Genomic DNA, 26,073 nt, shown 5'->3' on the forward strand with positions numbered 1-26,073 from the left:
GTTACAACTGCATAGCCAGATCTCTCCCAGCATTGCTCCCCAGAAGCTAGTATTCAGGGGCATAATGCCTCTGAATGCAATGCTTGCATTTATTGCCATCATGACTAATAGCCATTGATAGGCTTATCCTCTACAATTTTGCCTGCCCCCTTTTAAAGCTTTGTTAGCCTATCTCTCTCTCTCTCTCTCTCTCTCTCTCTCTCTCTCTCTCTCTCTCTCCCTCCCTCCCCCCACCTCCCACTTTCATAACTTATTTATTTTACATATGTGCCATTCCTGTCTCATTCTCAGCTTGTTCTTGTGTATCATGCCTTCTTTTCTGACTCTGGCTGCTATATAAGCTGCTTGTTAGCAGCTTTAGTGATGCTGTTACTATTTCTGCTTCTGAAATATATTGTTACATATTAATATTGTAAATCTTTCTTCTCCTCCCCCCCCTTTTTTTAAAAAAAAGTGCAATTAAGGCAAATATCAGACAATTAAAATACAGAAGTGATTAATCCAATTCCTTTATAGAGAAACCATGCTTCCTTTGAAACATGATCAAGGTTTATGTTACCATCTGCTATCAGTTTACATGTAGGAAGATAAGCCTTGCATGGAAAAAATGTTTATGTGAAATTCTAGACAAGGCAAACATAATGATCTTTTTATGCCTTTAAAAGGGGACCTGACCTTTAATCATACTGATAACCTGCTATTTTCCGAGAAAGCACCACATTTATGTTTCTCTCTGAAACACAATTACTGCTTGCATTTGCTTCCCAACTGCTAATAGCACTGCATGCTCCACAGAGTATGATGGGAATATGTGCAAACCGACCCACTATTTTGCCATTGAAACCTCACTCTAGCAAAGATCAAGGCAGCGGCAGAAGTGAGAGACCCCCACTTTCTGTTTGTTCCCAAGACTCTGCTAGCTGTGAGCTGAAGAAAAAGCATTCTTCTTTTATTGACATGCAAATAAGCACGGCAAGCTTTCCTCTTCATGTCTAGAATCTCTTTATCCAACACTGGCATAAACCCTAGAATTCTATAGGGTTGCTGTTGGGAATTGGGAGGCAGGCAGGAACTGAACAGGTGGCTTACCTCTGAACTGCTTCTGTTGCAGAAGTACCACTTCAGTGTTAACATCCCCCCCTCCATCAGTTGCGTACTCTGTAGCTCTTTCGCTGTAGAGTTTTGCCTGCTCTCTTCCCCCTACCCCCTGCAACTGTGGGAATGTTTTGCTGTTTCTCAACAAGGGAATATTTGTTTTTGATTCCAATCCACTACTAATTCCAGCCTAGTAAGGTGCACTTTTGTAGGAATGATCGACAGCTATTACAATAGCAATAATAGCTTTATTTATTAACAGGTAGGTAGCCGTTGTTGGTCTGCCGTAGTAAAAACAAAATACACGAAAGCTCATACCAGTAACAAACTTAGTTGGTCTCTAAGGTGCTACTGGAAGGAATTTTTAATTTTATTTATTAAGTATATTTTTACCTCACCTTCATCTTACAATGTCAAAGAAGGTTACAATTGAACTGAGATATAAGCAATCCAACAAAGTAACAGAGCAGATGAAAACATTCCTGAAAACAACTGCAAGATCAACCACAAAACATCCTGTGGAGGCAACACAGCACCTCACAGCAACACAACAAATATTGGTGTGCATATCACATATTTGTAGGCTATTCCATGGAAATGTTTTCCATTGGTTTCAGTGGGCTTTTGACTTCAGCTTTACTGTTGACAACCACATGGTACACAGGAGTAACAACCTGTAAGCAATTGCATAGATTGAAACACACCCTTATGTTAGAAGATTGTTGAGTGGAATGTTTTTCACATTCTCAAAAACACATACAATGCTCAGGGAGGGAGTATGTAATAGTTCCCAGGTAGATCTCAAAGTGACAAATGCCTGGGATCTCTCAGCAAAAAGCCCAACTGGCAAAAGTGTGGTTTGAGCATTGGAAGGTTGGTGGCCATCTGCATCTTGCGCTAATTTAGCATTGTATCTATGTGGCAAGTGAATTAGTACTTTCTTTTGTCTTGAACTTTCCAACATTCTGTTTCCTTGGGTGCCCCTGAGTTCTAGAATTATGATAGAAGGAGGGCGCAGGGAGGAAGCTTTCTTAAAATCCCAACAGGAAAGTCTGTTTTCCAAAAAAGACTTATTGCTGGTTTGGAAGCTAAAGTGTAACTGGAGAAAACCCTTTTATGGATTTGTGTGGGCTCAGAATGGGTTGATTTGCATGCAACATCACTTGCGTGTGGTGTCTGGGTCTGAGATCAATGTAACAGAAAGCATCTCTGTGACTCATTCAATATTCAGAAGCCAAGTAGTACCATGGAAAGAACAAAGATCAAAGGCAAGTGAGTGTGTTAACATTAATCAAAATTAGTGGGAAAACAAGTTTGATTTGTATTTATTTATTGCCTGTTTAAAGTTCTTCAGGCTACTGTTTGGAGTGTTAGAACATCTAATGTGATTTGCCCCCATCTCATTCACTTGCAGCTAGGAGAAGAATGAGGGAGGGCAGCCCTGATTCAAAACTGTATGTCTGACCTTCCACTAAGAGGCCAGGATATTGTGGGGGTTTTTTGCCACAGGAATGTTCTAAGAAAAAAATGTTTGAAAGGAGAAAAAAAGGGCAGAATGACTCTACTTGTGCTTGGATGTAGTTATTTTAAGTAGTTCTAAGCAACAAGAGAATAATAAGTCCAATAAATAGTATCTAAAGTTTGACATGACTTATGCAATATTCCTCTCCCACCAGCACCGCTGTGCAATCTATGCTAGCAATGAACAGGTTTGCTAGATGAAGGGAAGCTGCTATTTGGCTAGGCATGAGACAAAAAGTAACATGTGAGTTGACTGGCATGCGGAGTGGTAACTTCTTATGACAATAGATTTAGGCATTGCATACATTTGCCACAAATATAGATTGTCACAAGCACTGAGGGGAGATGGGGTGAATTGACTGTGAGGGGAGTGGCTATGAGAATTCTTCCAGGTACAGCAAGTTCTTAAAAGCAACGGTGCCTGTAGTATTTCAATAAAAGCTGTGATCTGGTCTTACTTTGCGGTAAGATCCATTGAACTTAGTGGGACTTTTTCGAAAACACCCAGAGGGGCAAGCCGAAAGCATTTTAGCACTTTTTATATATTGTTATGGGCTACCCCAATCTCTGCCAAGTGGTGCACGAGATTCCAGGAGGTCTTGGCACATAACCAGGGTTTGTGTTTCCCTCAGAATTGAGGCACAATGGAGACTGTAGTGTCTTTGTGAAATATGGTTCATTTACACATATTTACACCTGAGTCTACTGGTGTTCCCAGCATTCCTGCAGGAGTGTAGCATTGGATTCAAAGGCATCCTGAGTGCCATCTCTGTGTCTCTTCTTCAACTTGCCACCCTGCCCAAAGTTCTTCCCCTGCCCTCCATTTTCAAACCCTTTTTTTTTAACTCCACAATTTTTCCTCCAGCCCACATCCCCGCCTACTGCTCACCTGGAACTTCCCCTCCCAGCTTATATCATCAAACACTGAAATCCTAAACCTGGCCTCTGATCGCCATCCCCTCATGGGAGGAGGGGCTCACACTTTTCTGCTGCTCAGCACAGGGTAACCATTTGTGTCAATCGCCCATGGTTCTTCTCGCCATGCAGTTCCTGGTCAGAAAGCTGATTCAGCCTGCCTTTTTACACTGCTAAGCTGTCTCGCACCCAGGTGAAGACTTCAAGCATTTAGTAATCTCCTACATTTACTTAAGTCTAGAAATTAGGGGGTTGGGAATCTGGTACCCAGGACTTTCAGGATATTTTGCCTCCCCCACAAACTCGTAGTAATATTGTAAGTGCTTTGTGGATCTAGCACAAAAGCAGAATAGAAATTCATTCATTCAAGAAATGTTGCAATGCTAATATTGGGCATCAGCACAACTATCTGACAGTGACTTAAATGTGACCTGTGCAAACAACCTAAAAGGAAATAGAAGACGAGTGTTGCAACTGTACTTAAAAAAGGATGGTGCAATTTTTCCTGGACCTTTCCTGTTGGTAATGCTCTGCTTGCCACAATAGTCCTCTCTTCTGTGACCACCCTAAGGCTGACATTGTAATTTTTACACTCAGCCACAATGCTGTTGCACAAACAGCCTGCATAATAGATTTCATTGAGATGTAATCTCTTGCTGGAGGATTGCCAGCCCAGGATTGCATTTTCATGCTCCCATTTCCCTCACAATAGCCTGTTTATGCAGGTGTCAGAACACAGACCTGACCCTAGAATGTGTGCTTGGAAGGCTGTCTTAGCACCATGGTGTAAACTCCCTAGCTCCTTACAGCTATTGAAAGTAATGCCAGCAACCTACATTTTTGACAACCCCAAATCTGACACTTCTCCCCCTCCATCAGAAACTCCACGTAGGCTGCATGTCTCTTAGCAACACCTTCTGTTTTTATCATAACCACAGCAAGGTTACTATGACCTCTTTGCTACCGCCTGCTTTGTATATTTGCAGAGAATGACGTGCTGTTCAGGTGTTGTTGTTTTTAAGGCTCTGAATGCAAGATACTGCTGCAAATAACTTTTGATCTGAATTCTCTTGACACAAGGATTTTAACACTCCTTGCAGCCAGCTTAGTACGTGTATGAAACCCGAGATCCATCCTGCTCCTTTTTAGATTAACCTTTTGCCATTACATCAGTAAAAGAATGATGACTAATGTAACTGGATATAATAGGCATCAGATAACCCTTCCTGCTTTGTTTTTCTAATCTGTTTGAATCTGCCAAGGAAAGGCCAAGTGAAGAAACTGAGAACATTTCAAGAAGGAAGCAGGGCAATCCTAAACACATTTGCATAATTGTAAGCAGCATTTTCACTCAGCAACTTCTCTCAGACTCTGGACCTCCTTACAAAAGGACAAAGGTTTATCCCATTTCTGATGGCCTGCAGGCAGGCAAAGACATTTTTTATTTAGAGAGTCCTTTGGCCTATAGGCTGACTTAGACACAGTTGAAAGTGTTTTTTCAATTGGTTGTTTCTACTGTGTTATTGCTTGCTTTGTTCTTAAGTTTATTATTTCAGTTTCTTACTCACCCTTTGCCACAAGGTCTCAGGGCGGGTTACAGCAATTTAAAATACAACAGTTTACAATGAATGTAATAAGATGGGTCTATACACGTGTGTGTGTGTGTGTGTGTGTGTGTGTGAAATAGAAAGAGAGAGAATCCAACATAAATAAGGTTGATGTTCAGTATGTGGCAGAAACTACATAATGAGGGCTCCCTGTGGGGAGGGAGTGTCACAAGTTAGGGCCTGCGACAAAGAATGCCCTCTCCAGGGTCATGACGAATCCAAGCTTTTGAGGGTGGAGAAACTACCCTCTGCTGATCTTCACACAGGGTTTGTAGGGAAGGAAGAAGTCTTTCAGATACAGTGGTACCTCAGGTTACATACACTTCAGGTTACATACACTTCAGGTTACAGACTCTGCTAACCCAGAAATAGTACCTCGGGTTAAGAACTTTGCTTCAGGATGAGAACAGAAATTGTGCTCCGGTGGCACGGCAGCAGCAGGAGGCCCCATTAGCTAAAGTGGTGCTTCAGGTTAAGAACAGTTTCAGGTTAAGAACGGACCTCCAGAACAAATTAAGTACTTAACCCGAGGTACCACTGTACTTGGAGCATGAGCTGTTTAGGGCTTTAAACACTAATGTGAGCCCCTTGAATGGGGCCCAGGAATGAACTGGAAACCAATTGCAATTTTCATTATATATTTTTATTGAGTAGATGAGGCCCGTCAGCTGAAGCCTTGCACAATTATATTTGTGTTTTATTGTTATCTAACTTGAGCATCATTTGGTTGGAAAAACAGTATACAATAACATAAGGAAATAGAACTCTGGGGCCCACAACACCACCAACAACGTGGAAGCAGCTCCTTATGAGTTTGTCTCCTAGAAAGGTAATGGGAAAGGGAGACTGAGACCAAGATGAGCTAAGGGAGAAGAGAAGGCTCCCTTGGTCTGCTGATGTCCTCATGCTTCTTGCTTCTCCTGGAAAGAGGAGAGTGATAGCTGTCTTTGCCAAGAACACATCAGGCTTCCTTGAGCCCCCACATTTTAGATGGTCTGCCAATAAGAATAGTTGCCAACCAACAAGGAAATAATGTGTTTGATGTTGATCTACAGTATATTCTTTTCAAGGAAAGGTTGAAACTTGTTTAGCTGTGAACATTCTTGGCACAAAATTGGATTCTTATCATTGCAGCAAGGATATCCTTGCAAACACGGACATATTTTTAAGAACAGTTGTGAGATGAAAACATTTATGCCCTGGTCATATTTTTCTTTTGGGGATTTCTGTTTGTTTTTGTGGAAGGACTCACTCACTTCTGTCCTGTACAAACAGAATCTCCGAGGCTGTTGACTCACAAGCTGCTGAAATACTACTAGTAGAGAATTGAACTTTGTCTATCTTTTATTCTTTACCCCACAACTATATGGCTGGGTGAGGAGTTGCAGTCTAGAACATATGGTTGGCCAAGGCTAATTTTGGGACATAAATGGTTACAAGCATGTGTCGTTACTCCCCATTCTGTCCCTAGCATGCGTTACATACCCTTGTTACAAGGGACTATGTGGAATGTGCAGGTGATGGTTAGCAGCAGGTTCTACTCCCCACCACCCATGTTTAGAAATACACGTCTGCAACATAGGTGTAAAGGCAGGACTCACCACAGTTGAGAACCCTGAGAAAGCAAAGCTGCAGATCCTGTGGTTCCCCACAACCATGCATATGCAGCAAAGCACACTGCAAATCTACACTGCAGTGCACATATAGCAGCAGGTGGAACCTGCCACTACCACCCCAACTCAGACACTCAGAGATTAACCTTAATAACTGAGCAGGGCCCTTACAGTGCCTGGCAGGCTGGGATGTATGTAGGTGTGAAGCAGAGTTTTGGATGTGAGTGATAACATTTTGTTGGGAGAAGCCAAGTGAGTATAACCTATTTCCCTCCCTCCCTTCCTCTGTGGCAATTTTGTATTTGTATCAGAATGGGCCACAAAATAAAAATGCTAGATCTGGACCTAGGAAAATTGGTTCAAATCTCTACTCATCTACATTTTCACCATGTGGCCTTCTGCGCTTTACTGTCTCAGTCTCGTTTACATACAGGGGTGCCAACTCAAATAAAATATTGGGGACGCCAGGTAAGCCCTGCTCCACATAATCAATCACTAGACATGTACATGCACATCATTTGAATGGCAATGCCCATCAACTTTGCAACCCCCAACCCCCTCAAATATTTTAATTGGGGTCCAAAGGAACCTCAGCCCCTAGGAGCTAGCTCCTATGTATACCTATTTGTAACATGAATCCAGATAGATAACTATAGAATGAAACATATCATTGCTTTTGAATTGATAAAATGCCATTAGACATGACTGGCACATTGTAATGTAGTGCTAGCCAATCATTGTTTGTAGAGTAACTTTGTTCACTGGAAAATTTATGGACATTGTGGTGTGACCCATAACCCACAGCAATACCCCTCCCGACATGGTTCTTTCTCTCAAAATAAATAAATAAATAAATAAATAAATAAATAAATTTTTAAAAAATTACTGGCACATCAGAGCCAGTAAAAACTTGCCACATCTGTTGTGAGCCTTCCAAACACAGCTGCATACGTGAGTACTGGCAGCAGGACCCAGAAAATTCCCTGAAATATTTGGACAATGAGAACCACTCATTTGGCATTGACTTCCTGGCTGCAAGGGGGAGATGTGTGACTCAGGCCAACGGTTTTAGTAGAAATGTAGATGGTGCAACAAGGGCACAGAGTTTCCTTTGCCTAAAAAAAAAGAATAGGAAGCAGATAGTGCAGACTTTACCCTGCTACAGCCAACCTGATGTATTTCAGTTGTAATTTCTATTTGTTCCATGTGACTAATTGGTTCCGATTTATATTCTAGCAAATAGGTGATCTGTATGCTAATTTTCTGGCCTTGTGATTGGCTGTTTAGTAATGTGGTATTGAGAGGTGAGAGGAAGAACTGTTAAAAAAACTGGGTTACACAGCTTTCTTATGTGTTTGATTGCAGTATTTATATACCATCCAACAAGAGAAGTTCTCTTTGTGACTTAGAATTAAAGTTGAAGACAATCAAATACTTGGATAAAACCATAACACATGAACTCTAAAACAGAATAAAACAAGTAACAGAGCAAATCTCACAGCAGTACACCCCCCCTCCAAATCTTGAAATGGGAAGGGAACTAGTAAGCACTAAAAGAATGAAAAGTCTGGGAAATAATGGGTCCTCTACCACAAACTGTGTGCAGAGAATGACTGGGAAATTAGCTTTGTAAATCCATTATGGGCTTGTTCAGACAGGCATATCCAGTACTCAATCTGCATCATCAAGTGATGACTTCCTTGAATGAGTGGGCCATTGAGTATATTAACCAGCATTTCCCAACATCACCTTTAGTGGTTTTGGTGGAATCGTGCCATATATTGCTCTGCCAGCCATCAAATGTAGAAAAATCAAGAAAGGTAAGGGCATATATTAAATCAGTCCTGAATTGGTCACACAATTTTGTACTGAAAAGGTTCAGCAATCTTATGGTGGGATGCAGGTACAGTACATCTCATTTAAGCCTCAGGGCACTTCAACCAAGGCATTTTTGTATTCCCATAATACAAAGTACAGGCCTAAAATCTAATTTTGAGATGTGCTCATGGGTATATTTAGCTCCAGTCCAACAGCTATTTGGAAAGAATTAGACCCTCACAAATGTGTATTTCTCAAGAGGCAAGCAGCTGCAAATGTGTGTGTGTGTGTGTGTGTAGGTAGTTCAGATTGAAGCATGCAATGAGTGTTTTTTGTACCTAGAAATAACTACCTCCTCCAAAAACTTTCATTTGAACTAACCCTGAATCGCTAGACTGCCTTTTAGCCGTGAATTTGGGCTTGTGTTTCAAAAAGTTTTAAGTTCTGCTCATGTAAATTTTGAACTAATTTAGAATGCTCCCTCTGAAGAGTGCAAGAAGGTTTATATCACTGAGGCTAGGATATCTGTTCTACATGATTTCACTTTCTGCTCAAAATATGTCTTTAATGCTCTTATCACTATGTGCCTTCTGGGTTCTTGAGGAGAATTTGCCAAAGACGGAATGCTTATTTAGGGATAGTAATTACATTTGGAAAGACTCTTGCATGCTGAAGTTTAAAACTGCAAGGGAGGAACTGATTCAAGAGGATAAGAGATTATGGAGTTTGGAGAATTAGGATTTGATCAACCAATTTTTCTCCAGCAGAGTCCTCCGCCTGACATACATTTGTTAGCTATTTTAACACCTATTGTATTTCACTCGCACACATATGTGCAAAGTATAGCTGCAATTTTAAGAAATAATATTACAGTCTCAAAAGTTTTTCCTTTCTCTGTATGATAGAACAAAACTATTCATTAGAATCAGATTTTATTAAAACTATTTCATTAGAATAAGAAGGGCCACAGCTCTGTAGTAGAGCATCCACTTTTCATGAAGAAGGTGTCACTCACGTTCAGGGCTATTTTTCTGGAACTCATTTCTGGCACCTCTCAGGTGGGCATCATTTCCATTCTAAGTGAATGAGTGAGGTGTTCATGGTGAGTTCTGGCACCTCTTTTTCTAGAAAAATAGCAGGTTCAATCCCTGGCACCTCTAGTTTGGGTTCGGAATGTCCCGTCTGAAACTTTGGAGAGCAACTTCCAGTAAGTCAGCTAAATGGCACAATGACCTGACTAGGTAGAGTATAGCTTCCCATGCATATTATTAAACTTAATTAAATTTATATTCTACCATTTCTACAAGGAGCTCAGTATGGTGTTCGTTGTTCTCTTCCTCTGCTTTTTAAACTCACAGCAACCCTGTGAAGTAGGTTAGGCTGAGGAGATCCAGCTAGCTTCATGGTCCAACACTCACAACCCCAAACTTGTGTCAGTCAGTCGCAATATGAATCACCAACCTGTTGGAATCCCCATCCTATTGCAATGAGTTTGGGAGATGAAATCATCTGCAGGAAATAACAGAATTTTTTTCAGTTGTAGTCTCGGGATTCTGGAATCACTGCTCTCATCAGGGTACAATTTAGGCATTAAGATCAATTAAAGAGAGGTTAGGACTTTATTTTATTTTATAGTCTCTTATGAGAGGCAGAGGGCGTCATTACTGGTGTTGCAATAAGGCTTTTGGATGGAATTAAAGGCAGTGCTGAAGCAAAAGTTCCATCAGCACAAGGACAATGGAATGTTCCCCCCCTTTCTCTCCCTCCGAGTCCCCTAAATCTGTTTTAGGGGTTCCCCCAATCCTCTGGATCAGATTTGGACACATCACAGAGCACACACAGGGCAAAAGGGAAGTCCCATTTCTCAAGTGGAAATCATTTGACTCATGCAATTGTTTAGTTGAATACTGCCCTTCGTCTTTATTTTATTCTGGTTTTAATATAGTGCAATTGAACTTCTGGAAAGTTCTAGAAATGTTTTCAGTCAATATTAGCTAGTGCTATTACAAGTAGGGAGTTAAATAAATACACTTTGCTGAACTTAGAACAGTTTGTCGGAAAAAGATACATTGCTTGTGTCAAAGAGTTTTCCTCTGAAGATAAATATGCAAGTTTATGTCCTGTAATATGGTTTTGCCTTATTTGTCTGTCATACTTCATGCTCCTAGTCTGATTTGCTCCTATTTTATGACAAATCACTCTTGGCCTGAATTGCAAGAAGATAATTTGCTGTCTTCCTTATTGTGCTACACTAATGTTGCTGCCAATGATAATAACCATAATCACCTTTGTAAATAGCTTTTTTGAGTGATTACTTCAAAACCCAAAGAAAACTGAGCTGATTTTTACAGAGACTTGTGTGGCAGTCTTGATTCTCCTTTACTGCCAAGACAAAATGGGTGCATGTCCTTGAAATATGTACAAGAGAACAGAAATGTGGCCAACAACTACAAGCTATTTTGAAAAAACTTTGTTTGCTGCTGTGCCATATAATCCTTCTGTTCATTTATTTAAAACATTTGTAGGTCACCTTTGAGAGTAAAACTCGAGATGTCCTCCGTAACTGAACACAGTAAAATGCAGTACAATATAATACAATACCACAAAAAATTCCAGACTCCAATAAAACTGGCAATGGTAAAACCAAGCAGCCCCAAACTTACCGTATTTTTCGCTCCATAAGACACACTTTTCCCCTCCTAAAATGTAAGGGGAAATGTGTGTGCGTCTTATGGAGCGAATGCAGCAGGGAGGCAGGCAGAAAAAGCCCCTGCGGCTCTTGGGGGCTTCTCCCCAGGAGGGAGAAGGGCCAGCCAGTCCCTTCTCCCTCCTCGTAGAAAAGCCCGCAGGAGCTGTGCGCTCCTTAAAGGGTGCGCGGCTCCTGTGGGCTTTTGCGGGAGATGGGGGAATTCTCTATGAAGAGAGAAACATCAGCATTCATCAGTGCACAGACTTGAGGTAAGGTACTTGGGTATTTATACCCTTTACAACAGATCCAAATCCAGCTCCCAGTGTTGTGAAAAGTCAGCAGTCTGGCCCCTGAGTGAACATCTCTTGGCCCACCAGTTACTAATAATCTAAGGCAAAAGAAGGGAATGGAAAAAGGAAAAGGTGTTGCTGGTTAGCATTTGGTGTTAGGAGGGAAGAAAGATTGGCAGGGGCACCTCTTATTTCCCAGCCCAAGTGTTCTTCAAAGAACATGAGTGAGGACCAAGGTTTTTAAAACGAGGGCAGAGTGTCCTTCCTTGCTTTCAGTACAAATTCTTCTAAGAAAACAGAACTCTTTCCTCCCCCCCCCCCCCGTGAAACTGTGAATTGGTTAATCAAAGTGGAAGTCACTGCTGCTCCCAGTGTCACTTACTTACTTTCTGAAGGCATGAGCCCTGCCTATTACATTTTTGTTAAATACACACATATAAAATATTTGCATTAATTCTGTAGATATTCTACTTATATTAATAGCCCCTTAAATCCTCGTGACAGAATGCCGCCTTTGTAGCTTTAGACCATATAAATAGTTCTAAATACTGGGCTGACTTTCACTTCTTCAGGATAATCTTATGATATCCTTAATACTGAATGGTGGCTGCAGATATTTCCACTAAGCCCTTTTAAGACCTAAATTGGGGTCACTTTGAAGGGGGGGCCACTGTGGGGGCTTGTCTCCTTGCATTTAATAGCAGTGTGAGTGAGACCATGAATTTGTGCCCATTTCTTAAATTTGTTCTTGTTCTTAAATTTGGTTAATATAACATTCACTGGAGGATGTTATGAAAGTCTCTTTCATTGCTGACAAGACATCTTGGGCAATGCAGCTGATTGGAAAATGAGGAATTCTCAAGACGAACCCCCAAACAATTAGTGTTTTGTTCACTAAGTGTTAGGAAGAAGAGGCTGGGCCATTTGCCACTGTGAAATTGGTGGTTGTCAGACAGCTGTCTTACCCATTTAGAAACAACTAATGCTAATTGTGCATAATCCTCTCATAAGGAATCAGTTGGCCCAACTGCCAATAAGCACTGTTTATGAAGCCTGTAAGTCATAGTTGGATGCACAGCAGTAGCAGCTTCCATTAATCTGGTCATTTATTTTCTCTCCGGAGATTGCAGAACTCAATGAAATAATTGGGTCTTTCCAAGTTTCCCATAACAGAAATGTTTAAAATATAGCCTAGAAAATAATTATTGTAGCATTTTTACCTAGCTCTTCTCTTGAAAAGCTCCCAGAGTGGCTTTCTGATTAATAAAAACAAGAGAGTCCTGTCATCAGAGTCTCAATATACAAGACATAAAAGGTAAAAAAGGAATGAAGAAGGAAGGGGAGAAGGGCAAATGTGGTCTTAGTTCTTAAAGCTACAGTTCTTAAAATGATAATCCGGGATGGAAACAGTTCAGATTTGTTCTCTAAGGGCTACGAAAAAGTCCTGAAAAATCTCTGTTTCAGACCATGGAGAGAAAAAGCCAAAGGAATCAGACAGTACTGGGCCAGAGGGATCAATGATCTGATTAAAATATAAGGCAGATTTTAATCAGGCACAATGGATGGGGGGATGCGTTGAAGGTGTTGTTTTTTGAAACAGCCTTGTTCAAAATTCTTGTAAAGAATTGATATTCTTGTAAAGAAGCTGGTAAAATGCGGTCTTGACTATGCTACCACTCAGTGGATTTGTAACTGGCTGACTGACCGAACCCAAAGGGTGCTCATCAATGGTTCCTCTTCATCCTGGAGAAGAGTGACTAGTGGGGTGCCACAGGGTTCTGTCTTGGGCCCGGTCTTATTCAACATCTTTATCAACGACTTGGATGATGGACTCAAGGGCATCCTGATCAAATTTGCAGATGACACCAAACTGGGAGGGGTGGCTAACACCCCAGAGGACAGGATCACACTTCAAAACGACCTTGACAGATTAGAGAACTGGGCCAAAACAAACAAGATGAATTTTAACAGGGAGAAATGTAAAGTATTGCACTTGGGCAAAAAAAATGAGAGCCACAAATACAAGATGGGTGACACCTGGCTTGAGAGCAGTACATGTGAAAAGGATCTAGGAGTCTTGGTTGACCACAAACTTGACATGAGCCAACAGTGTGACGCGGCAGCTAAAAAAGCCAATGCAATTCTGGGCTACATCAATAGGAGTATAGCATCTAGATCAAGGGAAGTAATAGTGCCACTGTATTCTGCTCTGGTCAGACCTCACCTGGAGTACTGTGTCCAGTTCTGGGCACCACAGTTCAAGAAGGACACTGACAAACTGGAACGTGTCCAGAGGAGGGCAACCAAAATGGTCAAAGGCCTGGAAACGATGCCTTATGAGGAACGGCTAAGGGAGCTGGGCATGTTTAGCCTGGAGAAGAGGAGGTTAAGGGGTGATATGATAGCCATGTTCAAATATATAAAAGGATGTCACATAGAGGAGGGAGAAAGGTTGTTTTCTGCTGCTCCAGAGAAGCGGACACGGAGCAATGGATCCAAACTACAAGAAAGAAGATTCCACCTAAACATTAGGAAGAACTTCCTGACAGTAAGAGCTGTTCGACAGTGGAATTTGCTGCCAAGGAGTGTGGTGGAGTCTCCTTCTTTGGAGGTCTTTAAGCAGAGGCTTGACAACCATATGTCAGGAGTGCTCTGATGGTGTTTCCTGCTTGGCAGGGGGTTGGACTCGATGGCCCTTGTGGTCTCTTCCAACTCTATGATTCTATGATTCTATGAAAAACTCAAATGTTGGGCAGAGGGACAAATCATGGTTTGATGCGGCCTCTAGTGGGCTTCTTTTACATGGAGAGTCCCCAATTAACCCCAGTGGACTTAACTGGCAGTAAGTCGGGACATACATTTAAATTTCCTGCATCCTGAGAGCAATGCTATATTGGGGGGGGGGGGCAGCTTTTGGACACTGTCAGAAATGTAAATAGCATCTCTGCCCCACTGCTCAGCAGAGCACAGGAAAGGGGTGAGGTTGGTGATGGGCCCTATTGGTGCACTGGGGTCCTGGCAATTGCCCAAGGAGTGCTGAAGCCAGTTCTGGCTGGGTGGCAAAAGATGAAATGCCTATTCCAATATGCATGGTGGGTTAGGTTGGAGGATGGTAAAGAGTACTGCAACACTTGATGTGGCTACCAGATAGTTTGCTAATTTGTATGACTTCTCCAGTTGGATCTTTTGTTATGCCTAAATATTTTTCACATTTTTTCCTGTCCAGACAAACTAGATTTTGTACCTTTTGGGACATAAATCAATTTATTTGTCTTGTCTCTGTTTTTAATATCAAAGGCTAAATCTTGGTTACCTGCCCTGATCCCTTGGGCACAGACAAGCCTGGAGTCCACATAAATAATAACATCCAAAGCAGGCTTCGCAAAACATTTAGTAGAAATATATTTATAGAGCTTACAAAGGGTGACTTTGCCAAAGGTTCTGCTTTTGATCTTACTGGTGTAGTCTTATCATATATACACTTCCATTTCACACAAGCAAAAAAACTTATCTTTCTTTCTAATGGCTTCTGTTAGCTTTGAAACTGGTTTCAGTTAAATATGTTATCTCAATTTTATGTGAAAATTGACCATTTAATTATATTTTGTTGGAATAATCATGGTTTTGCTGTCGTCATCCCTAACAGATTTTATCTTGGAGAAACCATCTGATATCAATCTAAAAGTTGAAAGGAGAGGTGGTTCAAAAGATTTTCAGCTTTGGTCACTACTGTGTGCCATTCAAAAGCAACTTGCCATACCACAGGCAAGAAGACAAACAAAGCACTTTCAGCTCCTTATGCACAACCAACACATGGTGTTCTACAGCAGGGATTGTTGCAAACCTACTAATTCTGTATATCATTTCCCCAGTTATAAAAACCTCCAGATATGTCACACATGACTTGATTTCATGTCTCTCTGTTTAATCTGACCAGGTTGCCAGATTACCTATGTCAACTAGGAGAAATTATAAACTATAGCAGTTTGGACTTCAAGACAGTATTATCTTCCTTCACCCATTTCTTGTTATTCTGTCATGCTTCCATGAGACATCTAATCACATCAAAAACCACTGCCTATCAAAAACATTTGCTTGATTGACCTTTTTAAATAAATAAATAAACTGGACACTGTGCTGATAAAACTCTTTGAATGAAACTAAAGTGTTAATGCTGCAGGGACTAGTCCTGGTGTATTGACTGGAATCATGCTCTGCTGTGTTGAAAAGTGAAGTTCAGCACTGAACCGTAGGTTAATGTGGCTAACTAGAAATTTACATTTTGTGGGGGGAGAAAACCTAGATTTTATCCAAATAAACTACCTTTTATTGTAAATTTTAAATTTTTTTTAAAAAACACACACTCACTCACTCACTCACTCACACACAGGCTAAGTGATTATTAGTACATTGTTTTTGTAAATGATAGAGTGTGCCATACAACATCTAGGACTGCATACACACCACACACTAGAAGCATTTTCCCCGCCCCCACATAATCCTTAGAACTGTCATTCATCCGTCACATAACTATAATTCCCAGCAGCCTTAAACTACAGCTCCCAGGAAACCAATATTTACATATGCTACACTTTTAATGAAATGTATGCAAGGCTTCATTTGAGTTCATGCACCTGTCATCTTATGAATTAAGCAGTGGAGACATGTGACACAAATAATGGAATAGGATGGGTTTCTTCATGCTTATGCCAACTGTATTACTCCATGTCTGGCTCCAAGCCATTGTTATATATGCAGTTTACTTATAACCATGTCAATCTCAAGCATCATTTAATGCACAAAGAGTCCTGTTCATTCAGAGCGAATTACACCTCAGTACAAAGTGCCAGCAAAAAGCCCTTAAGGGTTGTCATCAGTACAGGCTCTTAAATGCTTAATGGGCTGAGTGCTTGTTTTCTATACTTGTATGGGTTTCACATTCAAATGGTTCCTGCATAGCATTTTAGTTATGTGCATTTTAATTCTTGGTTCCTTATACTTTAGAACAGGCACGTCCAACAGGTAGATTGAGATCTACTGGTAGAAAAGTCTTCCTCCTTCCTAAAAAAAGCTCAACAATTTTGGCCACCCCTACTTTAGAACAATTCTTCAACAGCAACATCAGTTTTAATTGCTGGAGCAATCCAAACATCATTTAGTTGTCATCTTCTGCTTCCATCTGCTTAAAAGCATTACTGGGTTGTCTGTGGCAATGGGAGTGTCAAACTAATACCTAATTTCTTTGGATGTACCTTCGGAAATCAAGAGACTTAAGTTGACCCAATCGATCATTGGCAGAGCAATTGGCTAACATGAAACCTGCTGGTCTTGCTGCCAAGGTGGATGTGTGTGTGTGTTGGGTAACCAGTTGGAAGGAAATGCAGTATGCCACCTCCGGGGCATGTTAGGTGAATGGGAGGACTTTGGATCCAACCCCAGCATGGCCCCTTCTCTCTGCCCCTGGGGTACTGGTGACAGCCTCAGCTGAATCATGAACTCATCAGGTAGTTTTAGTCAAACCATTGCCACTTTCAGCTCCTTTCCTCATGCCTGCAATTTAGGGATAGTAATACTGTGAACAGCATCTTAAAAAGCAGAGATACCACCTTGCTCACAAAGGTCCGTATAGTTAAAGCTATGGTTTTCCCAGTAGTGATGTATGGAAGTCAGAGCTGGACCGTAAAGAAGGCTGATCGCCAAAGAATTGATGCTTTTGAATTATGGTGCTGGAGGGAGACTATTGAGAGTCCCATGGACTGCAAGAAGATCAAACCTATCCATTCTTAAGGAAATCAGCCCTGAGTGCTCACTGGAAGGACAGATCCTGAAGCTGAGGCTCCAATACTTTAGCCACCTCATGAGAAGAGAAGACTCCCTGGAAAAGACCCTGATGTTGGGAAACATGGAGGGCACAAGGAGAAGGGGACGACAGAGGACTAGATGGTTGGACAGTGTTATAGAAGCTAGCAACATGAATTTGACGAAACTCTGGGAGGCAGTGGAAGACAGGAGTGCCTGGTGTGCATGGGGTCACAAAGAGTCAGACATGCCTGAATGACTAAACAACAACAACAACAACAACAACAACAACAACAACAACAACACTGTAAAATTAATTGTAATGCTCTGAACAGCTTTAATCACTAGGGAAGTTACCTTATTCTTTATCTACTCCTATGTTACCTTCTCTCTCTGTCTGTCTCTGTCTCTGTCTCTGTCTCTGTCTCTGTCTCTTCCCCTCTCCCTCTCTCTCTCTTTTTCAGTATGCCTTCTAAATAATACGTTGCCAGTATGGGCTAAGCCATTAATGAATGAAATTACTGAATGAAGACAGAAGTAATTACTCTTCGAAAGCTCTTTCCCATTTCCCACTGGGCAAATTTGGAAATCTGGCAAATTTGAAAAATGTAATACCCTCCTCACCTTCCTCATGGCTCTAGTTTTGTTTTTCAGCAACGATCTAGACAGTTTAAAGAGTTTCACTTTGTAATGACAAAATGTATTTTGACCCAGAAACCTCTAAATAGAAGCTAGAGCAACCAAGCTGACAGCAGGTTCACAACAGACAATTAATTTAGAAAGTTATCAGTCAGTAGAAAATTTTTGCTTTTGTTTACATCTGTGAAACAGATGGCCAAATACAAGATTATTTGATTAGATCTTTTATGCCTGTTTGAAATTAATTCAGCACCGTATTATTTGAAAAAACTTGTGTGATATACTTAACACAATCTAACTAAGGAGATTTATGGCAGCATCATTGTTCTTTGATGTGAAATTGGGAAACTCCCAGAACATATTAAATTATGCATCTGGTGACTGCCAAGTATATGAGGTGTGACAATACACCAATATAAATGCTGCCATCTATTGATGTATGATAGCTACTGTTCTTTCAACCATTATCTTATTTTACTCTAATCTGTCATTACAAAGCACTTGCAACAATTACTTGCTCCTCATTGAAGTACTCTAGACCAAACTCTCCAATATAACCTCTCCGCGTGTTTCTGTTTTAAGTTGTTGAGCATCTGACTCTTATTCTGCCAAGATCTACTAGTTACTTTTCTGCTGACCACATAGGACATTTGGCTCATCCTTAAAATGCAGTCCAAAACTGAAAAGTTCTAACTGCACTGCAGTTCATGGGGTAGACCATGCACATTTTCTTGTCCCAATTTATGTTTTCCTTTAAACAATCAATTTATGGACTTCTCTGTGGGTGCATCAACAGAAAGTTTTGCACAAGCCCATTGGAACACATGAAACTTGCTCAGACACAGTTCCTGGCTCCATTTGAAACATGGAGAGAGACTCGGTGGTTTAGACCACAGAGCTACCCACGTCCCGTTATGGAGAGACACTACCTTCTTGTAACCCAAGCTTGCTTGAATTTCATACCTAAATGGTACACACATTGCAACAGTCTCTCGTCTTTGCTTTCCAAACCAAAGGATAGGAGCATGACAGTTTGACTGTTTATTTTATGAAGGAACTCAGTAACGCTTTACAGCTGTTTTAACTGCTTCATGAAAAGTAAATAAATTGATCTGCCCACATGAGTCTGAATTAATTCCCTCTTTAGAAACGTTCTAGAGGCTTTTCCCCAACTTCCTAAATGGGTGAGGAATATTTTACAAAAATATAATGCATTTTCAGAGGACACAATATACTCTGGCTATCAACAACTGAAGTGGCTACTTTCTTTACTCTTAGGTAGCATTGTTTTGCTGTCACTGGGAAATATCTGATTCTAAGCAAGAAAGTTCTGCTGTTCTGCTGATAGTTACAAGTATTTGAGAGGGCAGAGTAGAGTAAGGTGGTTTATATTTTGGAAAAGAGGACAAAAGCAATCTGATTATACAGTATTTACAAAATATATGAACTTCTAGAGCTAGAAGGCCCAACCAGTCCCGTCTTCTGCACTAAAGCAAAATGATTTCTCTACAATATATGCTATTTATACCTTAAGGCTAGACCAGCTCAGCTGAAAGCACTGGCAGCAAATTTCACCAGGATCAGAACCAGTTACCAGCTCAGGGGCTTATAACTACTCAACTCCTTTTTGAGGAAATCATTAAGGAGACCCTGAATTCTTCTTTGGATTGGATTCAAATCTGAGCTGGAGAAGAATTTCTGATTTACATCCCATCTAGCCTTCCAATCCCAAAATGGAGAATGAGAAGAAAGGAAGTGGGTTGGGGGGTACAAGTTTCTAAAGTTGTATTGACATGTCTATTTCCAACCTGGTACATTTTCTGAGCCACTGGAACACAAATCCCAGGGGAATTTTCCCATTTTCCTTTGATACAGATCCCCCAGGACTTGAGTTGACAAATCCTGATGCCACAGGTCAGTGAGTCTTATTGGGGGATGGAGTTGAACCAGACTCCAATCCTTCATGAGCCTCACTGCCTGCTAAGGTTTTATTGGCTACAGACTTCTGCTTTAACAGGATAACATTGATTTTGAAATGCTTTTGTGCTCCCTATTCTTTGAAGCTACAGTCTAAACAGGTAGAGACAGATAGCAAGAAATGTGGTGGCTGGTTTTGTTGGACTGTCTTGAAGTACAGAGTACTAATTTCAGATTGAAACATTTCTTCAGGTACGGTATAATGTTGCCTCCCCCTTTCTTCTTCGAAACATGCATTCCTCGGGGAGCAAGGGGGCTGTGTGAGGGAGTTAGATTGTGCACCAGGCTGTGATTGCTGAGGCAGAAGGGATCTATCCTGATTAAGAGGGAATTTCCTGTCTCTTTTAAGGACAGCTATAAAGGACTTTCCCACTGAGAAGGGGAAGTAAGAGAACTATAGAAGAGAAAAATGAGGATGAAGTATTATAGAAAGGGTGGGTGAAAACAGGTGGGAGGGTAGCCGTATCAACTGACATTCTGTTGCAATATCAAATACCTCTTATTTAGCAGCAGGCATTCAGCTGGAAATATTTGATGGCAGTATGAACTTGAGTTGGTGGGATTTCAAATGCAATTCCTGTCCTCACTGTATTGCAATGTAAGGTAGATAAATGGAGGACTACATACCCAAAACAAAGGACACCTGCTTACAAACTGTGTAGTAGAGCAATGCGAAACTAATATATGTATGCTATTTAATGGAGCTCAAAGCTATACAATCAAACTGTCTAGGGAGAAAATGAAAATTCCTGTTATATTTTTAAGCATTTACATTATTTAAAACACTGTGAGCTGTAGAAGTTTTGTACCATTACAGCGCCTATCTTTTGCTGCCTTGTTTCCAAGTACAGAGTAGCGTCTGTGAATGGGTATTGCAAACTTTTGAATTTCTTTTCATATCTCAACAGTACATTCTGTAGAATTCATCTCCATTGAATCTTATTTCCGTCGGTTCAGTCAAACTCGTGTTGCACAACATGATAAAATTTCCTCTGTTGTGCTCCTATTAGAATACAGTATCTGAGAGACTCTGCAATGAATTGAGCTTCATGAAGTTCAGCTACAATAAAATTAGTGGAAATTTTACTATTTCCTCCAGTGGAAGTTGGACAGTGTCTCTAATTGAGCACACTTGTAAAGTGCAAAAAGGGTGGCATCTTATTGTGTCCATGGGCTTTGCTCATGCAACAGGGCTTTATCTTCCACTCCTCCCTCCTGTCACCTCCACGTGTCTCCTCAATCTGTGCTCTAGAGTATGGGGGACCTCCAGAACAGATTAGGAAGGAGAGGAAGAGGAAGTTCCATTGCATGAGCAGAAGTTCACCAATGTGATGTTGAATATCATCCAAGATGTTAGAGAACGAGTTACGACTTGAAGATGGCAATATGCCATCTTTTTGGTAAGACAACATAGGCACATCCCCAGATCAAAGTTCTATATACATTTCAACTTCTTTCGTCTGCTCACAGTTAGATGAACATTTCAGAAATAAGGGACTTTTGGTGTTTGGTTTTAATACTTTTGTTGTTGTCATGTTCTGAAAAAATGGCCTACTCTAATCCATCTTCACATAATTAGTAGGATTTGTAACTCCCACTTGGATGGGGCTAGTGAGAAGAAGGGACAGTTGTCTTGCGCAACTTTCCTTTAAAGACACAGGTACTGTATTTACGTTGTTTAAATGTAAAACAATTGCGAGCTGTGCTAGTTTAATATATCTAATCTGTGCATGCCACCACCCCATTAAAATCAAAGACAAATAACTGATCATTGGCACACTATTGGATATAACAACTTCATGTACTTCTTAATGTAATATCTTGGGGCTGGCATGAGCTGTGCTGTTTCACAGCTATGAAATGTTTACCAGCTTGGATGTATTCTCCTCAAAACAGTACGTGTTTCATGTATTGTTTTGGTGCCTGTTGAAGACATTCTTATTTAGAAAAGCCTAACCAGATGCTTAGAACATTTGTACAAGTTTTCATTTGTTTAGGTCTAGTCAATTGCAGTTTTAACCTTTTGGATGTTTTAAATTATGGTTGTAATTTTTTTAGTGGAAATTATTGTTTTAGCTTTTTTGTAAAAAAATTGCTTTGAGGTTTTTTCTTACAATCAAGCAGTATATAAATGTTATGAAATGATAGAATAATGATATTTTAAAAGGTGCTCAGGATTATGCAGAAGAAGACTGAAAAGGAAAGGAGGCAGTGACAGGGTTATGGGGGCTGAGAGACATGCATGAGCTGTGTCAGGGTGGGTGTACTAATGCAGCAAACATTCCTGTGTAAGAATATCTGATCAGGGTGCATTCATGACCTCCACTAAAATTAACTACTGAGGCTTCACATGCCAGCATATATTTCACCCTCCACTGTACATCCTTTGACAAAGAAGAGCAGGCTGCATTGTAAATGGATATTCTACCTTCATTTTAAATATTATGCCAATAAGTATGAATTTCCGGGTCCCAGCTTGTGAGCGAAGTAAATTTTCCTATGATCACTATAAAAGAGTAAGCAGTTCGTAGCTTGGTTTTGTTCTCATTACTGTGGTGTTACCCTGAGGTTGATGTTGTCTGTTTGAGATTCTGAAATTCAGTTTCCATGTTTATTGTGAATTCCTGTCTGTGACCTTTTTCAGATAAGTTTTTTCAGATTTGTTTGTTTGTTTTAAAGGAGTAATACCTGAGGACTCTAAAGCCAGCTTAATGCATGCAAGCTGTATTGTAAGGGAATTATGTGAGAAGAGGCTTCCAGGGCCAGCCCTACCATTAGGCAGAGGGAGGCAGCTGCTTCAGGCAGCTGATTTGGGGCATTGAGAAATGTCGCATATTGTTAGTTATTTAATTGGTGGTGGTGGTTGTATCTTTAGAGCAGGAGTGGCATTTGTGGGATTTTCTGCCTCAGATGTCAAAATAACTTGGCTGGGTTTGATTATTACCGTGTACCTTGATGTAAAGGGAAGCACTCTTTATTTTGCCTCAGGCTGCTAAATGTCTTGGACTGGCTCTGAGGTCAGAAAAAAATCATTTTCTGAAGGCAGAAAAAAATCTTTCAGGCAGTTAAAAGTATTGCTGCTACTCACCCAAGGCATGTGTTCCATCTATACAGACAAGTTTCTATTTCTGATACCCTTTAAAAATAAAAATAAAAGATGATTGCATGCACATATACCCGGAAGTGCTTTTTCTGATAGTGAAGGTTGCTGCACATGTTTGAATTGCACTTTTTCTATAACAAATACAACCAGCATATAGCAAGAATATGTACACTGTTAAATATCATAAAGTTTTAAAGGAACTCAAATTCCTAGGAGGCAAAAAAGATATAATTTTAAAAAATGAGTAAGATTTAAAAAGGGGTAACTGCTATTTCTTTTTACACCCATGCTTCAGAAGCCTGTGCAAGGAAGGCAATTGCAGAGTCAAATAAATCAATGAGGTATATGGCAGGCATAAAGTACCTGGTTTGTGGGGAGAGGAGGATGCCTAGGCAGTAGTCTTGAGTATTAAGAATAGTGGAAATACGTACGAGAGTCCTATTTTGTTGAGGACATAAGTTAAGACCCAAGATGCATTGCAGTAAGGAAGTTCACATTTCTGAACTGTGTTAAAGTGTTTGGAATAATTTTCGGTTTCGTAAGCACACATCTGCACAGAAGTTTGAAATTAATTCAGAGGTGAATCTAATACCTTCATATGTATTGGGATTTTTTGCCCAAATACCTAGAAATGTTATGCTGACTTCTGGGAGTAGCTTGGGGGTAACACAACCAGTGCAAATTGATCATACGTTTTTGCCAGTGTTTCTGTATGACAAAAACTGTTAGACTGTAAATTATGCAAGCCTATATCATTTTTTGAAGCTTGACAATACTGTCACTTGGCTTCCCCCCTCAAGTTTAATTAAAAGTGTATTAGTTAAGTAAGTTTAAATAAATGTTAAATATTAAGAACTAATCAAAAAATTGTAGCACAGTTACTTGTTATATTGTTATTCCATCATTCCTCAGCGGTTGTCTTGTTTGCTCAAGTGGGAGAGGACACTTAGCATGGAGAAAGTCTCCTAATGGAATTTCAGAAGAAGGAGCCCATTCCTTCATTCCCCAGATGACTTCTTCTCTTTGTGAAAGCGGAAGAAGCTCTGGCAGGGGCTTAAGAGGAATCCTGGATTGTGGTCCTAGCCCAGGAGAAGACAACTTTCCCTCACAGAAGGTGTCCTTCTCTCAAGTAGAACAAACACACTCAAAAGAACAGAATTCCCACCTCTCGCCTTCCTGTTTTTCTTCACAGCAACCCTGTGAAGCAGGTTAGGCTGCAAGGCAGTGATTGGCCCAAGATCACTCAATGAACTCCATCATGCCTGTGTGAGAATTTGATATACCATCCAACACTGGCATACCACGTCCTAATCCAACACTTTAAGCACTACATTACTCAACTAAGAGGCCAGCTGAGAGAACATTGACGTTAAAATATGATTCAGCAGCAAGGTATTCAAAAGCAAAAGTACCAGTTGACAATACTTTAAAATAGGAGTCAAGTAACTGGAAGTTCCTAAGCCAAGTTCAGCCCCTTGAGGATTATTTAGCACCAACTGAGAGTGAAAAGAGTTGAGACAAGCGTGGCATCTTGTAGCTTCAGAATTTGATGGCAACAGGGAGTGGGAGTTTAAGGCAGAGGCATCTTCTCTCACTCCCAATTTAAAATTGCCCTTTAGGTAAATTAAGTTTTGACCAGGGCTGTGTTTTACACTTTATTTTGCACTTGGGATTGTGACAAGCAGGAAATGTGAATGTTCCTGTGAGGATCACCTCAGAGTGCTGATGCTAAGTTTAAGCATAGTGTGAATCTCAACAGTCCCTTGTGGTTTTAGATAGCACCATAAGAGGCACTGCGTTTTAACACATGTTTTTCTTTTCTTTTGCGGGGCTTTTTTTCTATGACTAACCTTGTCAGCCATCAAGGAGCGGAGCACACTCTTTAGTCAGTTCTAATTATGGTATTTGCTATCAAAAATACAGTGCTCAGCTGTTACTGTGGTATCTCCTTGAGTCATACTCATGAGTGTCTGATTCACACACATCTCTTCAAAGGAAAATGTTCAGAGGGACAGCAGAAGAAAATGCATTTCATTGTTAGTAACTGGCAATGAGAAGCAAAGTCAGGAACGCAGGCATTTCATTACAGAAAGTAGTTGTGTGTGACAAATAAAAATTTCAAAGGGAGCTTCCAAATGCACATTTTCTCTGCACTTATGCGTGTATAAACCATTCTTATTTTTTCTTGATTTATTTTTTTAATTAAAAATATTTATAACCCAGCCCTTTGTATGAACAAAGACAAAAGAATAGCTTGCTGGATGAGACCAAAGGCCTGTCTAGTTCAGCATCCTGTTCTCACAGTGGCCAACTAGATGTCTGTGACAAGTTTGCAAGCAGGACCTGAGAACTCTCCCCTCCTGTGCTTTCCAGCAGCAGCTATTCAGGTGCATAATGACCTGAAACTGGAGTAAGAGCATAGCCATCATGACTTGTAGCAATTCATAGCTTTAGCGTCCATGAGTTTGTCTAATCCTCTTTTAAAGCTACCCACACTGGCGGCCATCATTACCTCTCATAGAAGCAGAATCCATATAACCATGCACTCTACTTTCTTGTGTCTGCTCTGAGTCTTCCAACATTTAGCTTCCCTGAATGTCCACAAGTTCTAGAAAGACGGAGAAAAGCTTCTATCTATCCCCTGCCTCCTTACCTGTATTATTTTATACATTTCTGTCATCCTGCCTCTTACTCACCTTTTCTCTAAAATGAAAAGTCCCAGTGACTAGGATCCCAGTGGAGATTTACTCATGTGAAACCATGGTTTGGTAGGTTTCTTTCCCCACCCCACCCCTTCTCCCGTCAAGTAAAGCATATTTCCTGAGCGGGCCTCTTCCTCATTTATCATGTCACTCTTTTAAGCTTTTAAGAAAATGAAGTTCAGCTCAGCGCTTGATTAATGAGTTTGTCAGCTTGATGAAACTAAGGGTAAATAAATGTGCTTAGTTTTTAACAAAATTTCCATGGGAACTTTTGTGCACATGATAGAAGAGTCTTTTGTCTACTG

At 40.6% G+C, this 26,073-nt stretch overlaps 1 protein-coding gene and 1 long non-coding RNA gene across 9 annotated transcripts in view; one reads left to right on the forward strand and one right to left on the reverse strand.

Moving 5' to 3' along the window:
• NAV2 (neuron navigator 2) overlaps positions 1-26,073 on the forward strand; it is a 528,711-nt gene that overhangs the window by 320,654 nt on the left and 181,984 nt on the right. The gene's annotated exons all lie outside the window — the stretch shown is intronic.
• On the reverse strand, positions 9,819-14,832 carry LOC308464927. Its single transcript, XR_013980190.1, has 3 exons — positions 14,290-14,832; positions 12,769-13,162; positions 9,819-10,078 (listed from the first exon to the last, which is right to left on the reverse strand). It is a non-coding gene; the product is annotated as an uncharacterized lncRNA (long non-coding RNA).

The sequence above is a fragment of the Podarcis pityusensis genome (genome assembly GCF_964106645.2).
Source record: "Podarcis pityusensis genome assembly, chromosome: 1".
Classification (NCBI taxonomy): Eukaryota; Metazoa; Chordata; class Lepidosauria; order Squamata; family Lacertidae; genus Podarcis; species Podarcis pityusensis.